Genomic DNA, 25,786 nt, shown 5'->3' on the forward strand with positions numbered 1-25,786 from the left:
CTCAAAGTCTATGCTTCTTGTGGATATGATGTACAAGGAAAAGAATTCATTTGGTTGCTTCTTTAGGAGTGTTCATGTGCTAACAGAGCGTTGGAATTTAATTATATTCGAGACCAGGTCAGAGTGGGTGACTCTCAATAGTGGTTCTAATAGGTTCAAGGATGTAAGCACAATGTCTAAGGAATTTTGGGTTCGTTGTATGGCTGGCGATCAGAGTTTTGCAGCAGAGTGTGCAGAATACTTGTGGAATTTTCTATGTTATCATCGGGTCTGCGGGGTAGTATTGGAGAAATGGCTTCGGATTCGCTAAAGGTCTTGCTGAATGAGTGTACCAGTTGGAGATGCTATTGTGCGCTTGAGGAGGGTAGGAGACGGTTAATGGGTATTAAGACGATGTGGTCTCGTGATGTGGGTCACTCGGGATAAGTGTTGATTGAGTTTCGTTATGTTTTTGAATGGAGCTATTATTATTTCTAAGGCAAGTCAAGAGTAAATTGGATGAAGTTGGGTCGGTTATTAATGGTTTGAATCAGCATGATTGTGTCAATGATCAGTTCCTTCGGCGTGTTAAGTTATACATGTGGTTTGTGGTTGTACGTGCGGGCTTGACATCTACCATAATTTGATTGATTAGGGGGGTATTTGATTCAAATGGCCTTGTTATGTTTAAATGGATCCCGGAAGAGTTATGGCGGTTTAGACCACAACTTGGGGTTTGTATTTTCTGCAGTTATGGTAATTCAGTTGCGTGTTGCAATGGTTCTTCTGAAATGGGTTAAGTGAAATGTTTCTAGCTAATGAAGTGTTTATTCTACTAGTAGTTCAGGAGTTATGATGAAGTCTTGTACTCTCGCGTAGCGGCATGATAGGTGCAGTGAGCGGCATAGGAATTAGAAGTTGAGGATCAAGGATGCGGCTAGGAGTTGATAAGAATGTCATGAGCTCGGATGAGCAGGGAAGAATTCAGATGTTCACAGTAAGTTGGCATTATCTTAGGGTCGCTTGAGAATGGTGTTCTGTGGAAGAGGCATTGTGTATTTATTTGAGGATTCTTGATTCGCTTACAGAGTTAGTACGGTTGGTGGTATGAAGGTGCAGACTTTGCTACCTGGTGCGGAAGGTCGTGGGAGCGTATCCCACGGGAAAATTGTATAAGTGTGACATGTTAGTCACTTGATAGTTAAGGATTGAAACCGAGTATGGAGATTCTGGTACTATCGCTAATGTGAGAGTTTATGCCTGAATGGCGCTCTATTCATTTGGTTGTGGACTGTGGGAGTTTGTTCAGAATTGGACGGTTGCTTGTGTGTGTCATGAATAGGGCAATTGTGGATCCTTGAAAAGTTTTTGGCCCAATATGGTATGATCAGAATCGACTTGAGGTCGGGTGGTCTAATGTGAATGTGTGCTCTACGTCAAGTTATACGTGTTCATTCGGCATGACATTGCTTACAGAGGAGTCTTCGGGCGTTGGATGTTATTCCCGTCGTCAGGTATTCCATGTAATACTCTATTGTGCCACGTGGGTTGTGAGACGGCTTGATTATTTGCACATATGTTGTGATCCCGTGTAGCTTGTGGTGCTATATGAGCAAGATGGGTCTCGAGATACAGGTCATTTATTGCACATTAGTCGTGCTTGGGTTTTTGTAGCATATGGCACTATCCGTCTCCCCAAGGTTGTATTATGCACTTGGCATGCTTGTGGTCGATATTCGGGCATTTCGTAAGTATAAACATTACGGCTTGATGGGTGTTTCCTTATTAATTATTATGTGTGGATGGGGTGGGATGCCACCACAGATATATTGTTTGGATCGGGTGGCACGCCGTCACGGGTATGTTGTGTGGATAGGATTGCGCTCCGCAATATTCATGTTTGGATCGGATTGTACACCGCAACAGTATCATGTTTGGATTGGGTTGCACGCTGCATCATCGTCATGTTTGGAATGGGTTGCACGCTACAACAACATCATGTTTTGATCGGGTTGCACGCTGCAACAACGTCATATTTGGATCGGGTTGCACGCCGCAACAGTGAGATGTTAAGTACGGTTCCTTATATTTATTTTGTGTGCCTTGTTTCTCATCTCTGAGATAGAGCCATAGCATCAGGTTGGCCGTATTATTCGTTACGCGGGTTGGATGGTTCTTTGCCAGAGTTCGTTCTTCCCTATGAGTCATATTGGAGTTGTACCTTGTTGGCGCTTTGATGATGCTGCATGAGATTTTATACAGTTTTTGAGATGGCTTATTGCTCGAGCAACTTGTACTGGGTGAGACGAGGTTATTGGGCCTAATATTAGTGCGATCGAATTTATGTAGGGTATATTAAAGAGAAAATATTACTATTCAGTTCAAAATGAGTAATGGTTCTTGTCAGGTGGAGAAACCCCATGATTTATTGAGTTGGCAGGTAGTTATGAGTTTCTACGCATCTCTTTTGTCGTGGTAGTATTGCGAGAGTTAGAACATGGCTTATATGTGTTATGAGGTGTATTGCGGGCATCGAATTCGTGAAATTGTAGCTATTATGGTCGGAGGGTGTTATTATGGGCAAACAACTTATGTGGTGTTCGTATGTAAGAATCGGGTATCGTGGAGAATTTCGGATGTTAGAATTTGGTTCTAACACTTGTTAGCTATGGTTATAGGGAGGATCTACAGTATGGCTCGAGATAATGTGCTCACATGGTTTGTGGTGGCACGGGTAGGTGCACGAGGTGTTAAACAGTGACTTTGGACAACTCTGGAATGGTTCTTGGCACGTTTGATGATGAACGTATGTTTAAGTGGGGGAGAATGTAACAACCCGACCGGTCGTTTTGAGCTCTAGCGCATCATTTAGCGGTTTTAGGCCTTGAGTAGCTTCACTTCATGGATCATGACTTGTACGTGTGGTCGGAATTAAATTTTGGAAAGTTCGGAGTTAATTCGGATGGGAAATTCTCAATTCGAAAGCTTAAAGTTGGAAGAGTTGACTAAGGTTTGACTTTTGAGTAAACGACCTCGGAATTAGGATTTGAAGGTTCCAATAGGTTTGTATGGTTATTTCGGACTTGGACGTACTTCCGGGTTGAGTATCGGGTGGTCCGGGATCACTTCGGCGCTTAATATGGAAAGTTAGCATTTTGAAGGTTTTAGAATTTCCTAAGTTGGTTTGAAGTGGACGTGTTATCAGTGTCCGTTTAGGGTTCCTAGCCTTGGAATAAGTTCGTATTGTGATTTGTGACTTGCACACAAAATTTGGCGTCGTTCCGGGATGTTTAAGTGTAATTCGGACGCGTTCGGCAAAGTTTGGAAGTTGGAAAGTTTAAAGAAAAGTTTCGATCGTCAATTCATAGTTTTGATGTTGTTTGATGTGATTTGAGACTTCGAGTAGGTTCGCTACGTGTTTTGGAACTTGTTGGTATGTTCGAGCGGGGAATCGGATTGGAATCAGGATCATTTTTGGGCTTGGTGATCGCTGAAGATTGCTGAATTTTGGTGTCACCGCACCTGCGATAGGATTAGTCGCAGGTGCAAACACGTAGGTGTAAATAGGGTCATCGCAGAAGCAAAGAGGGCCATCCAGGGGGAAGGTCATAGATGCGGAGTTCGGTGCGCAGGTGCGCAACCGTAGAAGCGAAAAAGGCACCGCAGATGCGAAATATGTGCCTCTGCTACTGCACCGCAGGTGCGGTCGCGTATTGTAGAAGCGGGCTCGCATGAGCGGCCAGTATTCCACAGAAGCAAGACCGCAAGAGTAGATATGGTCTGCATAAGCGGATTTGCCTGGGCTTAGAGGGAACCACACCTGTGATGGAGTTTTCCGCATGTGCGGAGTCACAAGTGCGACTAAGAGACCGCATGTGCGAAAGTCGCGGGGCAGTGGGGTGCTTTTAATTCGAGACTTAGCCCATTTCTCCAACATATTCATTTGGTTAAATACATACTACATATAACAATCAAAAGGTGTGCACGGTCAAATTCTCCTAGTTGTTTTCTAAGCTGGAAAATCTTTGTAACAAGAGTACTACTTCTTCAACATGTGGCTTTAATATTGATGCCTTAAGTACCAGAATGCTTAGACATGATTTAGTATATTAAAATGTTTAGAATCTACTAATTCTCGGACACATACGTTGCATGTGTATTCCGTGCTAATTAGTATAAATATTTTAAAAATATTATAATAAGTGTGAGATTAGTTGCACAAAAGTTGAAAAGAAAAAAATACAATCTCTCATACTGAAAAATTGTTATCAAATGTACTTAAAAAGTAATATTCGAACGACTTCAATTATGAAATTCTTATAATATATCAAGTACATAATATTTTTTGAAAATATAACAATATATAATTCAAATGTCGGTTATGGTTGCAAATATTTTACGTTTTAAAGTTTTTTCTTTCTTTTTAAGAAACTGTAGTGTAACGACCCGACCAGTCGTTTTGAGCTCTAGTGCGTCGTTCGGTGGTTTGAGGCCTTAAGTAGTTTCACTTTAGATATTATGACTTCTACGTGTGGTCGGAATTGAATTTCAGGAAGTTCGAAGTTGATCTGGAAAGAAAATTCTAAATTCAGAAGCTTTAAGTTGGAAGAGTTGACCTGGGTTTGACTTTTGAGTAAACAACATCGGAATCAAGATTTGAAGGTTCGAATAGGTCCGTATGATGATTTTAGGCTTAGGCGTATGTACGAGTTGAGTATCGGGTGACCAGGGGGCAATTAAGCGCTTAATATGGAAAGTTGACATTTTGAAGGTTTTAGAATTTCCTAAGTTTGGTTTAAAGTGGATGTTGGTGTTATCGATGTCTGTTTGGGTTTCCGAGCCTTGGAATAGGTTCGCATTGTGATTTATGACTTGGACGAAAAGTTTGGCGTCATTCTGGGATGTTTAAGTATAATTCGGACACGTTCGGCGAAGTTTAAAGTTTGTAAGTTCAAAGAAAAGTTTCGATCGTCGATTCATAATTTTAATATTGTTTGGCGTGATTTGAGGCTTCTACTAAGTTCGTATCATGCTTTATGTTGCATTGGACTTAAGGAATTGCTGAAGCTTAAGGCTTCTGGTGTGATCGCACCTGTGAGGTTTATGTTTGTAGGTGTGAGACCGCAAAAGCGACCTAGGGGTCACAGAAGCGGTTCTGGGTCAGTTGGGCAGTGGTCGCAGGTGCGAGGAGGATTTCCGCATCTGCGAGCCCGCAGATGCGACAAGGCTCCGTAAATGCAGTGTTGGAGAGGCGTGGCTGGCTTCGCATAAGCGGATGGGATCATGCAGGTGCAGAATCGAGGGGAGGGCCACAAGAGCACCCTCGCAGGTGCGAGCTTTGGGCCGCAGGTGCGGCTGCTCGGGGCCTAAGTGACTTCCGCAGGAGTGGACATTTTTCTGCAGAGCGGAGCCGCAGTTGCGACTGGGGTGCCTACAGGTGCGAAGACGCTTTGGCGGATATATGTTGCTCAATCGGGATTTTTGCTCATTTCAATCAATCCTCTCTTGCTAGGGCGATTTTTGGGGCGATTTGGAGGAGCCAACTTCATCATCTACCTTGAGGTAAGGAACTTCTACACATTATGAGCTAAGTACATGAGTTATATATGGATTTAAACATGGATATTGGTAGAAATTGTTGGATTTTTGGTAGAAAATCTTGAATTTTGTATTTTTGGATTTTGACCACGAAATTTGACATTGAATTAGGAATAAATTATATATTTGTGTTCGTGGCATTATGGGCAATTATTATCTTCAAGAATTTTCGAAATTTGGGCACCTAGGCCTGAGGGTTAACTTTGTTGAATTTTCGAGCGGAGTTGGGGATTATTAAAAATTATTAAATTATATGCATTGGAGTATATTTTGATTGATTTGCACATTGTTTGACTAGTTTCGGATCGTTTGGATTTGAATTGAAGAGTTAGAGAGGCTTTAGAGCCGGTTATTAAAACTTCAGACCAAGTTGTGGGTGCTACGTACGTACTAAAGTATGTTTATGTCCGGGTAGACTTGGGACTTTATCATGTAATATTTGAATTATTTGAACTCATTTTCGCTAGCTTAATTAAGTGAATTTATAACTGAAATTGATTTAGGAATATATATTAGTTATTGGCAAAATATTTAATAAACGGTAAAGGTTATATCGACTTTATGCTCATGTGCTTGTATTGTTAGCACATGACTCGTAATTCGATAAGTTCCTTCCTTTTCTTGTGGAGCGGCCCGTACTACCTCGGCATAATCGTGTGTTATATCGCTAGCAATCCAAATATTCACGAGATTTTCGTTCTACTGATGCCTGGCATTTTAAATGGTATTCCTTATTCGTTTGATACTAGCACATGATATATCTGAGTTGTTGAGATAGAATACGAGATCAAGAAATTTATTGTAATGACCCAACCTGTCATTTTGAGCTCCAGCACATCGTTCGGCGGTTTGAGGCCTTGAGTAACTTCACTTATTGTTTTAGGACTTGTATATATGGTCGGAATTGAATTTCAGGAAGCTCGGAGTTCTTTCGGATGGAAAAGTCTCAATTCAGAAGCTTTAAGTTGGAAGAGTTGACAAAGGTTTGACTTTTGATTAAACGACCTCGGAATCGGGACTTGAAGGTTCCAATATGTTCGTATGAAAATTTTGGACTTGGGCATATGTTCAGGTTGAGTATCGGGTTTCGGCGCTTATTATAGAAAGTTGGCATTTTAAAAGTTTAAGAATCTCTTAAATTTGATTTGAAGTGGACTTTGGTGTTATCGATGTCTGTTTGGGGTTTCGAGCCTTGGAATAGGTTCGTATCATGATTTGTGACTTGTGCGTACAATTTGGCGTTATTCCAGAATGTTTGAGTATGAATCGGACGTGTTCATCGATGTTGGAATGTTGAAATTTAAAAGAAGGATTTTGGTCATCGATTCGTAGTTTGTATGTTGTTTGGTGTGATTTGAGGCCTCGAACAGGTTCGTGTCAGGTATTAGGACTTGTTGGTAAGATTGGACGGGGTCCCGGGGGCCTCGAGCGTGATTCGTGGTAGCTTCGGACCAAGTTTTGTTGTTTTGGTATTGCTGGTGTGCTGTTATGCGGGTGTGCTTCGCGATCGCGAAGGGAGTCCCGCGATCATGAATAAGGCTGATGAAGGGCCCCTGTTTTTGGTCTTCGCGAACGCGAGGAGGCTCACGCGAACGCAGAGAAGGACCTGGTCCTACTTTACTAACTCGTAAGCTTCTCCGCGGACGCGAAGAAGGCTGGGGTGGATGTGTGGCAGAAGGCCTTCACGAACACGAGGCGTGAAACACGAACGCGAAGGGATGGGTCAGCTGGACATCGCAAACGCGTTAAAGAGGTCGCGAACGCGATGAAGGTTAGGCCTGGGCAGATCTGTTTTAAAGCGGGATTTGGCCCATTTTCTTTCATTTTTACTTGGTTGGAGCGCTTTTTGGAGAGCTTCAAGGAGAGATTTCTATCATCTACTTCAAGGTAAGTAATTTCCACATAATGTTAGTGAAATACATGGATTATATGTGGATTTAAATATGAAAATTTGTTGAAATTATGAGTTTTAAAAAGAAAAATCTAAAATTGATAATTTTTGATTTTGAGCACGATTTTGAAAATGGAATTAGGAATAAATCATATATTTGAGTTCGTAATGTTATGGGTAAAGTTTATCTTCGAAACCTTTCGGAATCCGGACAAGTGGGCTCGAGGGTTGACTTTATTGACTTTTCGAGCAGAGTTGTGGATTGTTATAAATTGATTAATTATGAGTATTAGAGTACATTTTTATTTGTTTGCACGTTGTTTAACTAGTTTCGGATCGATGGGCATTGGTTTGAGGTGCTAGAGAGGCGTTGGAGTCAGTTATGGAATTTTGGAGCGAGGTAAATCTCTTGTCTAACCCTGTGAGGGGGAATTTACCCCATAGGTGTTATATTCTTATGTATGCTACATGTTGTTTGAGCTGCACACGTACGAGGTGGTGAGTGTCCGTGCGTATGCTAGAATTCCTGATTATGTCCGGGTAGACTTAGGTTCACGACGTGCTTTAATTGTACCATTTGAGTTATCCTTGCCTATATAATTCTTTTATTTCGCGTTGCGAACTGAGACTAGGCTTGCGTAGAGTGATAGACTCGCTATTGTAGAGATTTGACGAGCTACTTGATTAGCTGCGAATAATATTGCTTCCTTTACAGATGTCTCTCGCGTTGTACGTTTTCACCGAAAAGCTTTTTTACATTTCATAACTCACACATATATTCGTGAGTGGGGTCAAGGACCCGTTAAAGTATCATATTCTTATGGGATCGGGCCGTTCGCCTCAACATTTCATTAAATACTCTTATGGGATTGGGGCGTTCTCCTCCGCAGCTTTATGAAACACTCTTATGGGATCGGGTCGTTTGCCTCGGCAGTGTCGTGCGTAATATTTGAAAAGACGCCATTGTATCTGTGAGCATTCCTGATTTGAGTTGTAACGATCTATCCAGTGGGGATCATTTTATATATATACTCCGGTTGAGGAGGTGACCGATAACTGAGAGCTTGTATTTACTGTTTAGAGGAGGATATCTGTTTACACTGTTTATTTACTTTTACCATGTCTCATACATGTTTACTTTCTATTGCACTTGATATGTTGGACCACTAGTAAGTGTCGATGTCGACCCCTCGTCACTACTTTATCGGGGTTAGGATAGATACTTACTGGGTATGCTTTGATTTAAGTACTCATGCTACACTTCTGTACTAATTGTACAGGTATATATATATACTTCGGGTTGTCTTTTGTGCGCAGACTATTACGGGAACTTTATGATGAGCTGCATTCCAGGTTACGATCTGCAGCATACAAAGTCTCCATCAGAGTTACTTACATTCTCCTATCTAACTTGTATTCCAAACAGATATTGTATTTTATTATATTTCTTAGTAGATGCTCATACACTTGTGATACCGGATTTTGGGGGTTCCTAGTGGATGTTCATTATTGTAGTCACGTAATTATTATCATTTTATCTTATAATTTATACTTTATACGGAAATTGGAAAATAAAAATCATGAGTGTTCTACGAGTACTAGATTGCACTATATTTATTTAATGAGATTTAAGATTTTATAGATAATAAAATAAGTAACTAAGTTGGTTAATCACCATTGGCTTATCTGACGGTGGCGGTAGGCGCCATCACAGCCTATAGTGAATTTTGGGTCATGACATTTATATCTTTAAAAGAAATTTTGGAAGATTATGCAAATTACAGTCTTACCCCATTATTAGTGTTGTGCTTCATATCCGTTTATGATTTATCATACTGCCTTAATGGACCTCTAGTAAGTGTCGATGTCGATCCCTCGTCACTATTTCTCCGGGGTTAGGCTAGATACTTACTGGGTACGCGTTGATTTACGTATTCATGCTATACTTCTGCACTAAATGTACAAGATCTGACATGTTCATTTGGTGGTCATCTTGGCGCGTAGACGCAGTTGCTGAGGAGACTTTTGGTGAGATGCATTACCGACTACGTATCGCAGCCCATAAAGTCTCCATCGTACTATTTACTCTATCCTATCTTATTTATATTTCGGACAGATGTTGTATTATTATTATACTCCTTAGTAAATGCTCATGTACTTGTGACACCGGGTTTTGGAGATACTCCTCTGATTGTTATGGTTCGGCTTAATATCGTCATCTTTTATTTTATATCTTACTAATATTTTAAGTATTTATTACTTTTAAATGTATCGAATCCTTTACTTAATTACACTTATGATTTTAAGAATAATAAAATAAATGATTAAGCTAATAGTTCACCGTTGCCTTGCCTAATGGCGACGTTGGGCACCATCACGACCTATAGTGGGTTTTGGATGGTGTAGGATGGCTAGTAGATCAGTGTTAATTTTATGGTGTATACCTATATAGAAGTAGCACATGTGTGTGATAGAGATAGTTGTTGAAATATTTAATTGATGTATATAAATCATATTTACACGTGTGTCTAAAAATTTATTAGTCATTTCATCTTGGAATTCGGCAAAAAAATATTAGTTAAATTGTATTATAAGATATAGTACATCATAAGATGTTGCGAGTTTGATATCATTGTACTTCATAAAAAATATTATAATTTATAAGTAGTTCCAATATCGATTGTCATAGGCACAAATATTTGGAAAGAAAGAAAGTAGAAATATTTGGAAAGAAAGAAAGTAGAAATATTTGGAAAGAAAGAAAGTAGTCTAATGATATAGCCCAAAATAGTTCCAACTATACCATACCTCAAAAGTAAAACGTCCTCATTCTTAATTCCTCATTAAAGTCGTTGGGAGGGAAAAGATGAGATCGTCTTCAGCGATGATGCGGTGTTTATGCAGCTTCTCTGTCACGCTTTTTCTCATTCTAATCTCAGTAGAATAATTCTGTTTACCCGTAAAATTATACAGTTAAATTTATATATGGTTTATAGACAAGTGAATTAATTTGATCATGAAATTATACAATAATTGAAGAAATGTATAATAGTTAGCCTTGAAATATGGATGAAAATAGCAGAGATAACAATTCCTGGAATAGTGTTTCCGGGCACAGTGATGATGAGATCAAAAAGCAAGAAAGTAAAATTGTATAAAGTTTAGCATAGAAATGAGTGTAGGTTTAGCTAGAAAATTTGTGTCCTTTACAATGATAACTGAGGTCACTATTTATAGCTATGTCTAGGGAAGGAAGTCCTAGGATCATGTCCTCCTTTAATATCAATTATGAAGGTCATTGATGAAGACGTAACGCTGAACATAAATGTCAAATTCTCTGTAACGGACCGTCGCTCTTAATGCTGCAGAATATTCCCTATTAAATGCTACCGGGCGCAGAGTATTTAACACACCTTTATGAACGTTATCCTTTCCGGTGACAAGCGGAATGACTGCGTTCGATCTTCAGTCATTACTGTCTTGGGTTCCACGTGTCCTCTTTTTAGATGTCCACGTGTCATATCATATTTTACCCTATACAGATTATCCCCCTGCTTTCCGGTGACATAACTTGGTGTTACCAGGAAGCTGATAGAAGCACCTTTTTGGCGGGAATTAGTATAACTTCCTGTGAAAGTTCCTGACAGTTGATTAGACGCACGTCTCTCCACATTTAATGCCCCGAACACGCGTCATCCCATGATTCAGCATAACTTTTGCCGATTATCGAGGTAATCATGTCCATGAATTTAGCCGCCAAAATTTTACTTATACGCCACATTCTTTTCCTTTGCGTTCCATAATTTCTCGAGCTCCTAATTTGCATCTTTGTGTTCCATTCTTTCTCTAGTTCTCTTCAAACACAAAACCTTTTCCTTCTTCTTTTTCAATGGCTTCTTCCTCTAAGTGTGCTGGTTCTACAAAGAACAAAACCGAGGACTCTATTCCTCCAACGGTGGGTTCCATCATCCTAAGAAAACTCAGTACCATAAAGGACCTTGACGGGAAATTCCCTATTGCTAACCCCCCTACATGGGCTGTTAGTAAGTACTCTTCTTCCATTCGTCCCCTTCCAGTATTCCTGCTGTGAAGAAAGACTGTCGCTGCCATGATTTGGATATCATCGCTCCTGATCTATCGGAATGAGTGACCCTTCCCAAGGAAGGTTTTACATACTTTTACACATATCCCTTTACTTTGGGTGCGTTTTCTCTGAGTGGAGAGCTTGATTCTGTGATTGCGAAGTTTTGCCTTCGCTACCAAGTGGGTTTGGCACAGATAAGTCCTTCTGTGTGGAGGACGGTCACCTGTCTTCGACGCTTGTGCCAAGAAACTGGAGAGGAGATAACCTTAGCTCATAGGATGAATCTCTATTCCCCCAAAATCTTCCGCGGGGGAATGATAAACCTTTGCAAGCGTGGCCACCATGCTTTGCTGTCTAGCATGGATGATGACAACGACCGTGGATGGATGCAATGGTTCGTTGTAGTTGCCACCAACGATATCATTTCGACAACGGCTTCATCCTTTCCGGCCGCTTGGAACCACACTCGTAAGTTCTTTGTTTTGTATTTCTTTTTACTAGATATTCCTTTGTGGTCGTATTAACTCTTCACCCTTCGCACGTTTTAGCAACTCGATGGATCCCACCGATGGTGGAAGTTTTAGACCGGTGGGTTCAAAAGATCTTGGACGTCACAACGCCCGAAACTCATTTATGGAAAAAACCTAGCCCTTAATTTTCCTAGCTTCCATTATGAAGAACTTAGTTGAACCCTTATGACTTGTTCATGAAATTAGGTCTACCTACGGGCTCTGTTGTTGTCCCCGAGGAGGACATTTTGGCTGATCCTGCTGATGCAGCGAGGCTACTCGAGGAAGCACTTACTCGAACAGGTATCTCTGGGCTGTTTCGGGCGCAAACAATTCTTTACGGATTCCCCGGACGGAGGATAAGCAACCAAAGAGAAGACGTTCCTCCACGACCGGGGAAAAGAATAAGAGGGCAAAGACTGGTCCTCCTTCTGGGCCGGTCATAGACACCATGATGATTGATGATGATGATGAAGAAGATGTTGATGAGGGAGATTCTTTACATAAAAGGCGACGATCTAGATCATATCAACAGGATGCTCGACTTGTTGAGATAATTACACCAACAGAAGACGATATCTTGGCACTTCGGGGAGAATCTGATTTTGTAGAATATGCCAACTCTCATTTTCGGGCCCCAATTGCTGTAACCGGTGCTGCGGGGCTGAGTACCGGGTCCTTGCCATCTTTTGTTGGCGAGCATCCAACAACTGGCATTGCATTTGATGTAGCTGCTTCTCATTCTTCAACTACATCAGCTTTATCACCACCTTTACCAACACCAGCAACTGCTACATCATTTCTATCTTCATCTTCTCTTCCACCAGTAGTTGCTACATCACCTCCATCGGCCGCACCTGACCATGAAGAAGGTGTTCCTCTTCCATAGTCCCCGGTTCATGGGAATTTGGGGCAAAATTATGCTGCCCCTTCTGAAGATCCACAAAGGAGGAGGAACGTTACTCTTTCGATCTCTATCGGATGCAACTTGCTATCCCGGCCGGTGGAACTTGCTAACTATCTGAAGCCTTTGGATTCATAAAAAGACTGGGTAAAGATTCGGGCACTCTCGGGAGAGTGCTTGTTGAACAATGTCATGCACAACGCTGCAGCGGTACGTTCTTTTCTTCCTTCATTACTTCTTCTACTTTTGTATGAATGTATTATATGTTTTACTTCTTCTTGTCTTGTAGGCCAAATTTCATACTTCTGAGGGCCTTCAAAGGTTGATTTGTGAAAAGGAAAAACTTACTTCTTAACGGAATTAGATTTTGGTGGAACGGGACCAAACTATTCTCCGCCTCTCGGAATTGGAAACCAAAGCTACCGAGGTCGTTATTTTGGAGGCACGTTTGCAGTAGAGCGAGCAAGAAGTGGTAACCCTTAGCCAAGAGATTGGCCAATTGAGGGTTAGAGTTTATGAAGTCAAGGCCAAATAGGCTGAAGTCCAGGACGCCGTTCTTGCTGCAACTAATTGTGAGGGTGCCTCCGCTGAAAGAGTGATTAACTTGGATGCAGCGTTGAACTCCAAAATCGAAGAGCTTGCTGCTTTGGGGGCAAAACATGCCCAGCTAGAAGAGAAGTATAGGAAAACTATCGAGCATAATAGGCTCTTTAGCTCAACTATCCGCGACCTCGACGTCAGCCTCAAATTTGCTAGGTCCGCCCGAGAAAGCCTTTCTGCCGAGGTTACCTAACTTAAAGAAGAACTTAAGCGCCGAGCGGCTTCCCTCGTTGTTGAAAAAACTTATTTTATGTACAGCATGAGGAGAAAAACCTTGGAAGAGGCCAAAGCTAGTATCATTGACGTTTATGCCGAAATTGCTAAGGTCCAAGAGCTTGAGTTGGCTGCTAAGAATGGACTCCCGGTGCAGTCTGATGCTTCTGGTTCTGAGTTTTCGGAAACTGAAGAGGGATCGGAAGGCGATGATGCTGAAGACTAAACTGGAGAAAATGTTGAGCCATCGGTGGACTCACCTACATTTCCCAAGAATGAGGACACTTCTCTTCCTCCTGGTTTCGGAGGTGCTGCAGTTTAGCTTTCCCTTTCTTTTTCTTATTTTGTACTTTTACCATTTTGGCACGTTTTTGTAAATGAAGACATATTTTTGCTCAAGAATCATTTGAGTCTTACTTTCGTTTGAATATCCATGCAAGTCTTCAATCTTTGCATTTGGTCAAGCGTTCTGCGCACGTTTGCGCTTTACTATATGTGGTCTCAAATGTGCTTTCCTTGAAGCACTTTGGTTCCGAGTATTATCCCCTTTACGTGAGGGTTTCTATAAGTATTTGCGCAAGTTTACTTTTTGCGTCCTTTTCATGTGCAACTTTGAGAGTATTTTTCCCCGATGGCATTTTAGATTCCGGGCATAAATTCTTCCGGAACCAACCCTTTAGCGTGAGGGTTTTTATAAGTGAGGGCCCTCTTATGTTTGCGGTGCTCTTGTAGAGGACGTCTCCTGTTCATTACGACACTAACATTTGAAGTACTTGTTTAACTTTCAAATGACAAACTTTATTCATCGTTCAGACAAGAAACAAGATAAAAATAAAAGGATTTCATTTTATTCCTTCTATTTTAAAAAAATACATAAGCATTTGATATGTTGAAAAGAAATTGCCATTACTTGTGGCTATCTTGTATAACTTGTTTCTACCGAGCTGGCTACGCAGTCCCCAGTCCCGATGATGCGTTTAGTTTCCGGATTTTCGGTCCCCGATTGATGTGGCAGTCATTGTTGCCGTATCCTCGTATCATTCCCTCCCCCTAGTGTTTGAATGCGAAGAGTGCTAATTGGAACACTAGAAGTCTTGGATCTTCGATGATTCCACTAATGAATTGCTAGGTAATCCTTCACTCGGCAACATACCTTACTTCCCCTTAGGAATCCATGCTATCGAGCGAAAGAATACCTAACAGTCCTCTAGTGGTATGTGCTCATAAACGGTCAGGTAACCTCCGTTCAGTAGCAAACTTAACTTCCCAATGGGAATTTGCTATCGAACCAAAGATTATCTAATCGTCCCCGAGTATAAGCTTGTTTGTTTGCCTTGCTATGAAAGGTCTTATTATTGTTGTCTTCGTAGTATGCTTTCTGTCGCTGCCTCATTAAAAACCTTGCCAGAAAAACTCAATTGGGACAAAAACTTAACAAAGGGAAAAAGAGTGCATCACATACTTTCCGCTTGATTAACGTTCATTAGCAATAATATCTTTTTAGGTGTGCCACGTTCCAGTTGCTAGGCAATTTGTCTCCATTCTGGTTCTCCAACTCGTATGAAACTTTCCCAGTGATAACTAAAATCTGGTAGGGACCTTCCCACGTTAGACCTAGCTTTTCTGCGTTGAGCTCCTGGGTATTTTTGGTTACTTTCCTCCGAACCAAGTCTCCTACTTTGGAATAACAGAAGTTGGCTCTTCGATTATAATATCGCTCCATTATCTGCTTTTGAGCTACCATTTTTACATGTGCCAAGTCCCTGCATTCTTCGAGCAATTCCAAGTTGATTAACATCGCTTCGTTGATCGATTCTTCATTTGCCCGAAAATATCTCAAAGTGGGTTCACCTACTTTCACCGAGATTAAGGCTTCAGCACCATACACGAGGGAAAAAAGGAGTTTCACCTGTACTTGTTCAGTAGGCCCATAGAACTCCGGGCAATTCTTCGGGCCATTTTCCCTTTGCTGCTTCCAACCTTTTCTTGAGGTTTTGAATAATCACTTTGTTTGTTGACTCTACTTGACCATTTGCGCTTGGATGATAAGGAGAAGATGTGATCCTTTTTATCTTCAAATCTTCGTGGAATTTTATAACTTTTGCACCGATAAATTATGGCCCATTGTCACATGCTATCTCTTTTAGTATTCCGAACCTGCAAATTATATTTTCCCACAGGAAATCGACCACTTCGCGTTCTCCGATCTTCTAAAAAGGACCTGCCTCCACCCATTTAGAAAAATAGTCAGTCAAAATTAAAAGAAACGTTACCTTTTTGGGAGCAGGTGGAAGTGGTCTGATGATGTCTGTCCCCCATTTCATGAATGGCCATGGGGACAGAATCAAATGTAAGGGTTCTGTCGGTTGATGTACTAGTGGTGCGCAGCGTTACCACTTATCACATTTTCGTACGAAGTCTTTGGCGTCTTGTTCCATGCGAGGCCAGTAATATCCTGCCCATACCAACTTCAGCACCAAAGAATATGTGCCCGAGTAATTGCCGCATATCCCTTCGTGGACTTCTCTCATGAATCCGTGTGTAGAATTTGAAAATTTCGAAGTTTATTAGGATTGAATCCGTGTGTAATTCATGATTTCGATGTTGTTGGAGGTGATGTGAAGATTCGACTAAGTTCGTATGATATTTTAAGACGTGTTGGTATGTTTGGTTGAGGTCCCGGGGGCCTCGGGTGATTAACGGTTCAAGATTTGAAGTTGAAGAACTGCTGAAGTTTGAGGGATACTGGTGTAATCGCATCTGCGGATTGGGGACTGCAGATGCGAGCTCGCAGAAGCGAGAAAAGGGACCGCAGAAGAGGCCAGGGATGCTTTGGTCAGAGGCCGCTGATGCAACCATTCGCGCGCAGAAGCGGGTTGCGCAAGAGCGCATGTTGGGTGCAGATGCGGAGAATGGTACAGGTGCGAGGGTTGTTCTGCACATGCGGTTGGCGCAGAAGCAGGCAAGGGGAGCACATCGAGACCGCAGAAGCGGCCAAGTTGTCACAGGTGCGGAAGATCTGGGCAGAACGTATAAATACGGGACTTCGAGATTTTTCACTATTTTCACCACTTTGAGCTCGGATTATGGAGGTTTTGAGAGGGATTTTGAAGTGATTACTGAGGTAAGATCCTTGTGTCTATTTATCTTCAATAATGATGTTTCCCCACTGATTTTACACCTAGTCGGTGAGTTTCTGAGGTAAAATTTGGGGGTTATGGCTAGAGAATTAGAGAGTGAAATTTGGGGATTTAGATGCTCAAATGGTGTCGGATTTTGATAAATTTGGTATGGTTAGACTCATGAGTAAATGGGCTATCGAGTTTTGTGACCTTCGTCGGATTTCGAGACGTGGGCCCGGGGGCTGGGTCGAGCCTATTTCGGATTTTGGCTTATAATTTCATGTTTTTCTTGTGGAATTGATTCCTTTAGCCTATATTAATTATATTGTACTGCTTGTGGCTAGATTCAGGGCATTTGGACACTGATTTTAGGGGCAAAGGCATTTCAGAGTAGAATTTTGCACGGTTTGAGGTACGTAACAATCTTAAATCTGGTCATGAGGGTATGAAACCCCGGATTTTGGTATGATGTGATTATTTTGGAGGTGACACACCACGAGGGATTGTGACTTGGTCCGTCTCGTGAGACTGTATAGTCGAATAGCCATTGTTATTACTTATTTTTCCTTGTCTTTGAGCAATTGACTGTCTTTCATGTTAGAAACCATGCTTAGGCCATATGATATCACTGTTGGGACCCGCATCGGTCGTATACTTGTTTAATTAACTGCTAATTGTTGTCTTGTACTCAGTCACAGTCTTACTTGTGTGTTATATCTCTGTTCCCTCTCTGTTTTCTTCTTGATACTTGTTATTATCTCTTTTGGGCTGATTTGTATGATTTCTGAGAGCTCGAGAGGCTGGAGAGGTTAGTGACTGAGATAGGGTCTGAGTGACGAGTTATGAGCTACGTGAGGTATATGGATCGGGTTGTACGCCGCAACGAGTCTGAGGGATGAATGTATATGGATCGGGTCGCACGCCGCAATGAGCCTTATGGCTATTTATGGATTGTGGATCGGGTTACACGCGGCAATGAGCCTTATGGCTACTTATATGATTTGATCGGGCTGCACGTCGCAGCGATATAGTGCTTAGGCCGAAGGAGCCCCTCCAGAGTCTGTACACCCCTAGTGAGCGCAGGTACCTATTGAGTGTGATTATTGAGGGCTAAGAGCCGAGTGTTTGAGCTATTTAGAGCTTGAGTGATTGTTACCCTGAGAGGTTGCATTTGTTTCCTTTGTTGCTGCACTTAGCTGAATTATGTCATTGTTCTGAACTTCTGGAAAGTATTGTATCCGGTTTATCTGAACTTAGTAAATGTACAACTGACTAAACTTATATTGCCGGAATTGAATCATATCTACTTTCATTGCTGAAATTTCTGAAGTGAACGGTAATTGTGTAGCTCATCACTACTTCTCAGTTACTTATTTATTTTTGTTACTTACTGAGTTTGTTGTACTCACGCTACACCCTGCACTTCATGTGTAGATCCAAGCGTATCCGGTCGTAGAGCACGTTGATCTCGTGCGTGGTTGAGTATCGGAGGTTCACGAGGTAGCTACCAGAGTTCGCAGTCCTTGTCTCTCCTTTTCTTGTAATCTTTCTTTTCTGTATTGGCATTTAGACACAGACTCTTGTAGACACTGTTTCTTAGACTAGTTATTTAGATGCTCATGATTTAGTGACACCCCGATGTTTGGGGCTATTTTTCCGCGTTGTATTTTGAGTTTAACTCCTGTTTTTATGAAAACTCTGTCATATCAAGTTTTTGGTTTATTTTGAGAAACATTTCAAGTATTTTGAAAACATCGGCTTGCCTAGTACCATCGATAGGCGCCATCACGACATGTTAGGGTTTTGGGTCGTGACAAGTTGGTATTAGAGCCTAGGTTACATAGGTCTCCCGAGTCATGAGCAGGATTAGTAGAGTCTTGCGGATCGGTACGGATACGTCTGTACTTATCTTCGAGAGGCTGCTAAACTCTTAGGAAATTCCACATTCTTGAATTCTTGTCGTGTTAATCTTTTGATTCTGGTAACTAAATTTCTATTGTTCTAATTCTCTCACGGATGGTGAGGATGCGTCCTACGAGGCAGGATGGACAACCAGCAGTACTACCAGTAAGGGCCGCGAGAGGCCGAGATCGCGGTAGAGACTGTGGTAGGGGCAGAGGTGCAGCTCGTACGGCAGCTAGGGCAGCACATGCGGATCCGCCAGTTGCCACAGTTCAGGAGCAGGCTCCAGTTGTGGATGAGCCTGTAGGACCAGCTCAGGCACTACCTGTGCCCATTGTGATTCTAGGCCTTCAGGAGGCCTTAGCTCAGATTCTGACCATGTGCACCAGTCTTGCTTAAGCGGTCTCTGTTACCGCCGCAGCAACCACTTCTCAGGCCGGAGGAGGTGCTCAGACTCCTACCGCCCGCACACCAGAGCAGGTGGTACAGGGACTCCAGACACCGGGGGCACCACCAGCCCAGCCGATTGTAGCTGCTCAGGACTATGTGGTTCCATTCATTCTCGATGATGAGCAGCGTCGATTGGAGAGGTTTGGTAGACTCCAGACTCTATCTTTCAGTGGTACCGAGGGAGAGGATGCACAGGGCTTCTTGGATAGGTGTCATAGGATACTCCGTACAACAAGTATTCTAGAGACCAGTGAGGTCTCATTCACTACTTTTCAGTTCTCTGGGGCTGCCTTTAGTTGGTATGAGGCTTACGAGAGCCGTAGGCCGGTCGGCGCAGCACCCCTCACCGGGTAGCAGTTCTCCGATCTATTCTGGAGAAGTTCGTGCCTCAGTCCCACAGAGAGGAGCTGCGCAGGCAGTTTGGGCAGCTTCGTCAGGGTGATATGTCTATGACGTAGTATGAGATGAGATTTTCTGAGTTGGCCCATCATGCTATCTGGTTGGTTCCCATAGATAGGGAGAGGATTAGGAGGTTCATAGATGGCCTCACTTTTCAGCTGCGATTGCTTATGACTAGAGAGAGAGAGTGTCTGGTGCTACTTTTGATGAGGTTGCCGACATTACTCGTCAGATTGAGATGGTTCGCAGCCAGGAGCGGGTTCAGAGGGAGGCCAAGAGGCCTCGTGGACAGGGTGGATTTAGCGGTGTTCCTTATGTGGGTCAGTTCCACCACGGTAGGGGTCGTCCTTTAAGACATGCTCAGACGGCTCGCCCAGTTCACCGTGGTGCATCATCTGGCCATGGTTCACACAGTTATCAGTAGGGCCATTCATCTCTTAGTGCTCTCCCAGCTCAGAGTTCGTCTCGTGATCCATCAGGTCAGGGCTCGTCTATGCCAGGTCCTTCTACCAGTTATCCCGGTGCTCGGGGCTCCCTTCAGTCCCCAGCACCAGCACCGGGGAGTTTCTATGAGTATGGTGAGTTTGGTCACATGAGGAGGCAGTGTCCCCGCCTAGTGGGAGGTCCAGCTCAGCAGAGGAGCCAGTCTATGACATCAGTACCAGTTTCTTCACCACCCGCTCAGCCAGCTCGGGGTGGAGCTCAGTCAGCTAGGGGCCACCCGAGAGGGGGAGGCCGATCAGGGGGCAGCCAAGCACGTTTCTATGCCCTCCCTGTCAGACCAGATGCCATTTCTTCGGATGTTGTGATTACATGTATTATTTGACCCTGGTTCCACTTATTCACATGTGTCCTCGTATTTCGCTCATTATCTGGCTATGCCCCGTGAGTCTCTAGTTTCATCTGTTCATGTATCCACTCTAATGGGCGATACTATTATTGTGGACCGTGTATATTGGTCATGTGTGGTGACTATTGGGAGTCTGGAGACCAGAGTAGATCTCTTGTTACTTAGTATGGTCGATTATGACGTGATTTTGGGTATGGATTGGTTGTCTCCATGTCATGATGTTCTAGATTGTCATGCTAAGACCGTGACGTTAGCGATGCCGGGGTTGCCGAGGGTTGCCGAGGGTTGAGTGGAGCGGATCTATAGAATATGTTCCCTGTAGAGTGATTTCATACATGAAGGCTCAGCAGATGGTTGAGAAGGGTTGTCTATCTTATTTGGCCTTTGTGAGGGATGTTAGTGCAGAGACCCCTGCTATTGATTCTGTTCTGGTGGTGCGAGATTTTTCGGATGTGTTTCCTTGCAGACCTACCGGGCATGCCGCCTGACAAAGATATTGACTTCGGTATTGATTTGGTTCCAGGCAGTCAGCCCATTTCTATTCCACCGTATCGTATGGCACTGGCGGAGTTGAAGAAATTGAAGGAGCAGCTTCAGGAACTCCTTGATAAGGGGTTTATTCGGCCTAGCGTGTCACCTTAGAGTGCACAAGTTCTATTTGTGAAGAAGAATGATGGTACTATGAGAATGTGCATTGATTATAGGCAGTTGAATAAGGTCACAATCAAGAACAAGTATCATTTGCCACGTATTGATGATGTTTGACCAGCTTCAGGGAGCGATGGTGTTCTCCAAGATTGATTTGAGGTCATGGTATCACCAGCTAAAGATTCGGGACTCAGATATTCTTAAGATAGCTTTCAGGACCCGATATGGCCATTACGAGTTCCTTGTGATGTCTTTTGGGCTGAGCAACGCCCCAGCAGCATTCATGCACTGATGAACAGTGTGTTTCAGCCTTATCTTGACTCGTTCGTTATTGTATTCATTGATGACATCCTGGTGTACTCTCGTAGCTAGGAGGAGCATGCCCAGCATCTGAGGATTGTGTTACAGCGGTTGAGGGAGGAGAAGCTTTATGCAAAGTTCTCCAAGTGTGAGTTTTGGCTCAGTTCAGTGGCGTTCTTGGGGCACGTGATGTCCAGTAAGGGTATTCAGGTAGATCCGAAGAAGATAGAGGCAGTTCAGAGTTGGCCTAGACCATCCTCAGCCACGGATATTTTGAGTTTTCTCAGTTTGGCTGGTTATTACCATCGTTTTGAAGAGGGTTTCTCATCTATTGCATTGCCCTTGACTAAATTGACCCAAAAGGGTGCTCCTTTCAGGTGGTCGGATGAGTGCGAGGAGAGCTTTCGTTATCTCAAGATTGCTTTGACCACGGCTCTAGTTCTAGTTCTACCATCACCTTCTGGTTCTTACACAGTGTATTGTGATGCATCGCAGATCGGTATTGGGTGTGTTATGATGCAGGAGGGTAGAGTGATTGCATATGCTTCGCGCCAATTGAAGCCCCATGAGAAGAACTATCATGTCCACGACCTTGAGTTAGCAGCTATTGTTCACGCCTTGAAGATTTGGCGGCACTATTTGTATGGGGTCCATTGTGAGATTTACACTGATACTCAGAGTTTGCATCATCTGTTCAAATAGAAAGATCTTAACTTGCATCAGCGGAAGTGGTTGGAGCTTCTAAAGGACTATGATATCACCATTTTATACCATCCCGGGAAAGCCAATGTGGTGGCCGAAGCCTTCAGTTGTCGGGCGGAGAGTTTGGGGAGCTTAGCATATCTTCCAGCAGTAGAGAGGCCATTGGCGTTGGATGTTCAGGCCTTGGCTAGCCAGTTTGTTAGATTGGATATTTTTGAGCCGAGTCGAGTATTTGTTTGTGTGGACTCTCAGTCTTCTCCTTATGACCATATCAGGGAGCGTCAGTATGATGACCCCCATCTGCTTGTCCTTAAGGACACGGTCCAGCACGGTGATGTTAAGAAGGTCACCATTTGGGATGATGGTGCATTGAGGATGCAGGGCAGGCTATGTGTGCCCAATGTAGATGGTTTGCATGAGTTAATTTTCTAGGAGGCTCACAGTTTGCGGTATTCTATTCATCCGGGTGCCGCAAAGATATATCAAGACTTGAGACAACATTACTGGTGGAGGAGAATGAAGAAGGACATAGTGGAGTATGTAGCTCGGTGCCTAAATTGCCAGTAGGTGAAGTATGAGCATCAACGACCAGGTGGGTTTCTTTAGAAGCTAGAGATTCCGGAGTGGAAGTGGGAGCGAATCACTATGGATTTCGTTGTTGGACTCCCACAGACTTAGCGGAGGTTTGATGCAGTTTGGGTGATTGTGGATAGGCTAACTAAGTCAGCTCATTTCGTTCCTGTGATGACTACCTATTCTTCCGAGCAGCTGGCTCGAGTGTATATCTGCGAGATCGTCAGGCTTCATGGCATACCGGTATCTATCATCTCTAACCGGGGTACGCAGTTTACATCACGGTTCTGGAAGGTTGTACAACATGATTTGGGTACTCGAGTGGAGATGAGCACATCATTTTACCCTCAGACGGACGGAATATCCGAGCGCACTATTCAGATTTTAGAAGATATGCTCTGTGCGTGTTTGATGGAGTTTGGGGGTTCGTTGGATCAGTTCTTGTCTCTAGCGGAGTTTTCTTACAACAACAGTTATCAGTCTAGCATCCAGGTAGCACCGTGTGAGGCTCTGTATGGTAGACTACGTAGGTCTCCAGTGGGTTTTGTTCGAGCCAGGTGAGGCTAGATTATTGGGTACATACTTGGTTCAAGATGCTCTGGAGAAGGTTAAGGTGATTCAGGATAGACTACGCACAACCCAGTCCATATAGAAGAGTTATGCAGATCGAAAGGTTCGCGATGTTGCATTCATGGTTGGAGAGAGGGTCTTGCTCCGGGTGTCACCCATGAAGGGTGTTACGAGATTCGAAAAGAAGGGCAAGCTGAGCCAGAGGTTTATCGGCCCATTTGAGGTGTTGTGATGTGCTGGGGAGGTTGCTTATGAGCTTGCCTTGCCTCCCAGTCTAGCAGGAGTTCACCCAGTATTCCATGTTTCTATGCTCCGGAAGTATCACGGCGATCCGTCGAACGTGTTGGATTTTAGCTCAGTCCAGTTGGACAAGGATCTGTCTTATGTTGAGGAGCAGTGGCTATTTTTGACAGGAAGGTTCGGAAGCTGAGATCAAAGAACATTGCTTCGGTGAAGGTTCAGTGGAGGGGACAGTTATCCTCATCTTTTTACCACTTCAGGTATGTCTCTATATTCGTTCGAGGATGAACGTTTCTTTAAGAGGGGGAGGATGTAACGACCCGGCCGGTCGTTTCGAGAGTTGTAGCCTCGTTCCCTTTTTTTGCTCATTCTTGTGCTTCACTATTGTTTTATGACTTACCGGGTTAGTTGGTTTGGTTTCGGAGTGAATTTAGAGTTAATTGAGATACTTAGTCTCTTAATTGAAATCTTAAGCTAGAAAAGTCGACCGGATGTTGACTTATGTGCAAACGACCTAGGATTGAAATTTTGATGGTTCCGTTAGCTCCGTTGGGTGATTCTCGACTTAGGAGCGTGACCGGATTGTGATTTGGAGGTCGGGAGTGGAATTAGGCTTGAAGTGGTGAAAGTTAAATTTTCGGGAAGTTTTACCGGGGGGTTGACTTTTTGATATCGGGGTCGGATTCCAATTTCGGAAGTTGCAGTAGGTTCGTGGGGTCATTTGTGACTTGGGTGCAAAATTTGAGGTCAATCGGACGTGATTTGATAGGTTTCGGCATCGTTTGTAGAATTTGGAAATTTCGAAGTTCATTAGGCTTGAATCCGTGTGTAATTCGTGTTTTCGATGTTGTTAGAGGTGATGTGAAGATTCGACTAAGTTCATATGATGCTTTAAGACGTGTTGGTATGTTTGGTTGAGGTCTCAGGGGCCTTGGGTTGATTTTGGGTGATTAACGGTTCAAGATTTAAAGTTGAAGAAGTGCTGAAGTTTGAGGGTTGCTGGTGTAATCACATCTGCGCATTGGGGACCGCATATGCGAGCTCACAAAAGCAAGAAAAGGGACCGCAGAAGCGGCCATGGATGCTTTGGTCAGAGGCCGCAGAGGCGGCCATTCGCGCGCAGAAGCGGGTTGCGCATGAGCGCACGTTGGGCGCAGATGCGGAGAATGGCGCAGGTGCGAGGGCTGTTCCGCACATGCGGTTGGCGCAGAAGCGGGCAAGGGGCGCACCTGCGAGACTGCAGAAGCGGCCAAGTTGACGCATGTGCGGAAGACCTGGGCAGAACATATGAATACGGGACTTCGAGATTTTTCACTATTTTCACCATTTTGAGCTCGGATTATGGAGGTTTTGAGAGGGATTTTGAAGTGATTACTGAGGTAAGATCCTTGTGTCCATTTATCTTCAATAATGATGTTTCCCTACTGATTTTACACCTAGTCGGTGAGTTTCTGAAGTGAAATTTGGGGTTAGGGATAGAGAATTGGAGAGTGAATTTTGGGGATTTAGATGCTCAAATGGTGTCGGATTTTCATTAATTTGGTATGGTAAGACTCGTGAGTGAATGGGCTATCGGGGTTTGTGACTTTCATCGGATTTCGAGACATGGGCCCGGGGGCCGGGTCAAGCCTATTTCAGATTTTGGCTTATAATTTCGTGTGTTTTTTTTGGAATTGATTCCTTTAGCCTATATTAATTATATCGTATTGCTTGTAGCTACATTCGGGGCATTTGGAGACTGATTCGAGGGGCAAAGGCATTTCGTAGTGGGATTTTGCATGGTTTGAGGTAAGTAACAGTCTTAAATCTGGTTCTGAAGGTATGAAACCCCGTATTTTGGTATGATGTGATTATTTTAGAGGTGACGCACAAGCTAGGTGACGAGCGTATAGGTGTGAACCATGGGGGATTGTGACTTGGTCCGTTCCTTGAGAATGTAAAGTCGAATAGCTTATTGTTAATTACATGTTCCCTCTGTCTTCTAGAAATTTGACTGCCATTCATGTTAGAAACCATGCTTAGGCCATATGATATCACTGTTGGGACCCGCAGCGGTCGGGTACTTATTGAATTAGCTACTATTTGTTGTCTTGTACTCAGTCACAGTTTTATATGCGTGACATATCTCCGTTTCCTCCTGCTTTCTTGTTGATACTTGTTATCATCTCTTTTGGGTTGATTTGTATGATTTCTGTGAGCTCGAGAGGCTAGAGAGGTTAGTGACTGAGATAGGTTCTCAGTGCCGAGTTGTG

Source organism: Nicotiana tabacum, chromosome 23 (assembly GCF_000715075.1).
Source record: "Nicotiana tabacum cultivar K326 chromosome 23, ASM71507v2, whole genome shotgun sequence".
NCBI classification, from domain to species: Eukaryota; Viridiplantae; Streptophyta; class Magnoliopsida; order Solanales; family Solanaceae; genus Nicotiana; species Nicotiana tabacum.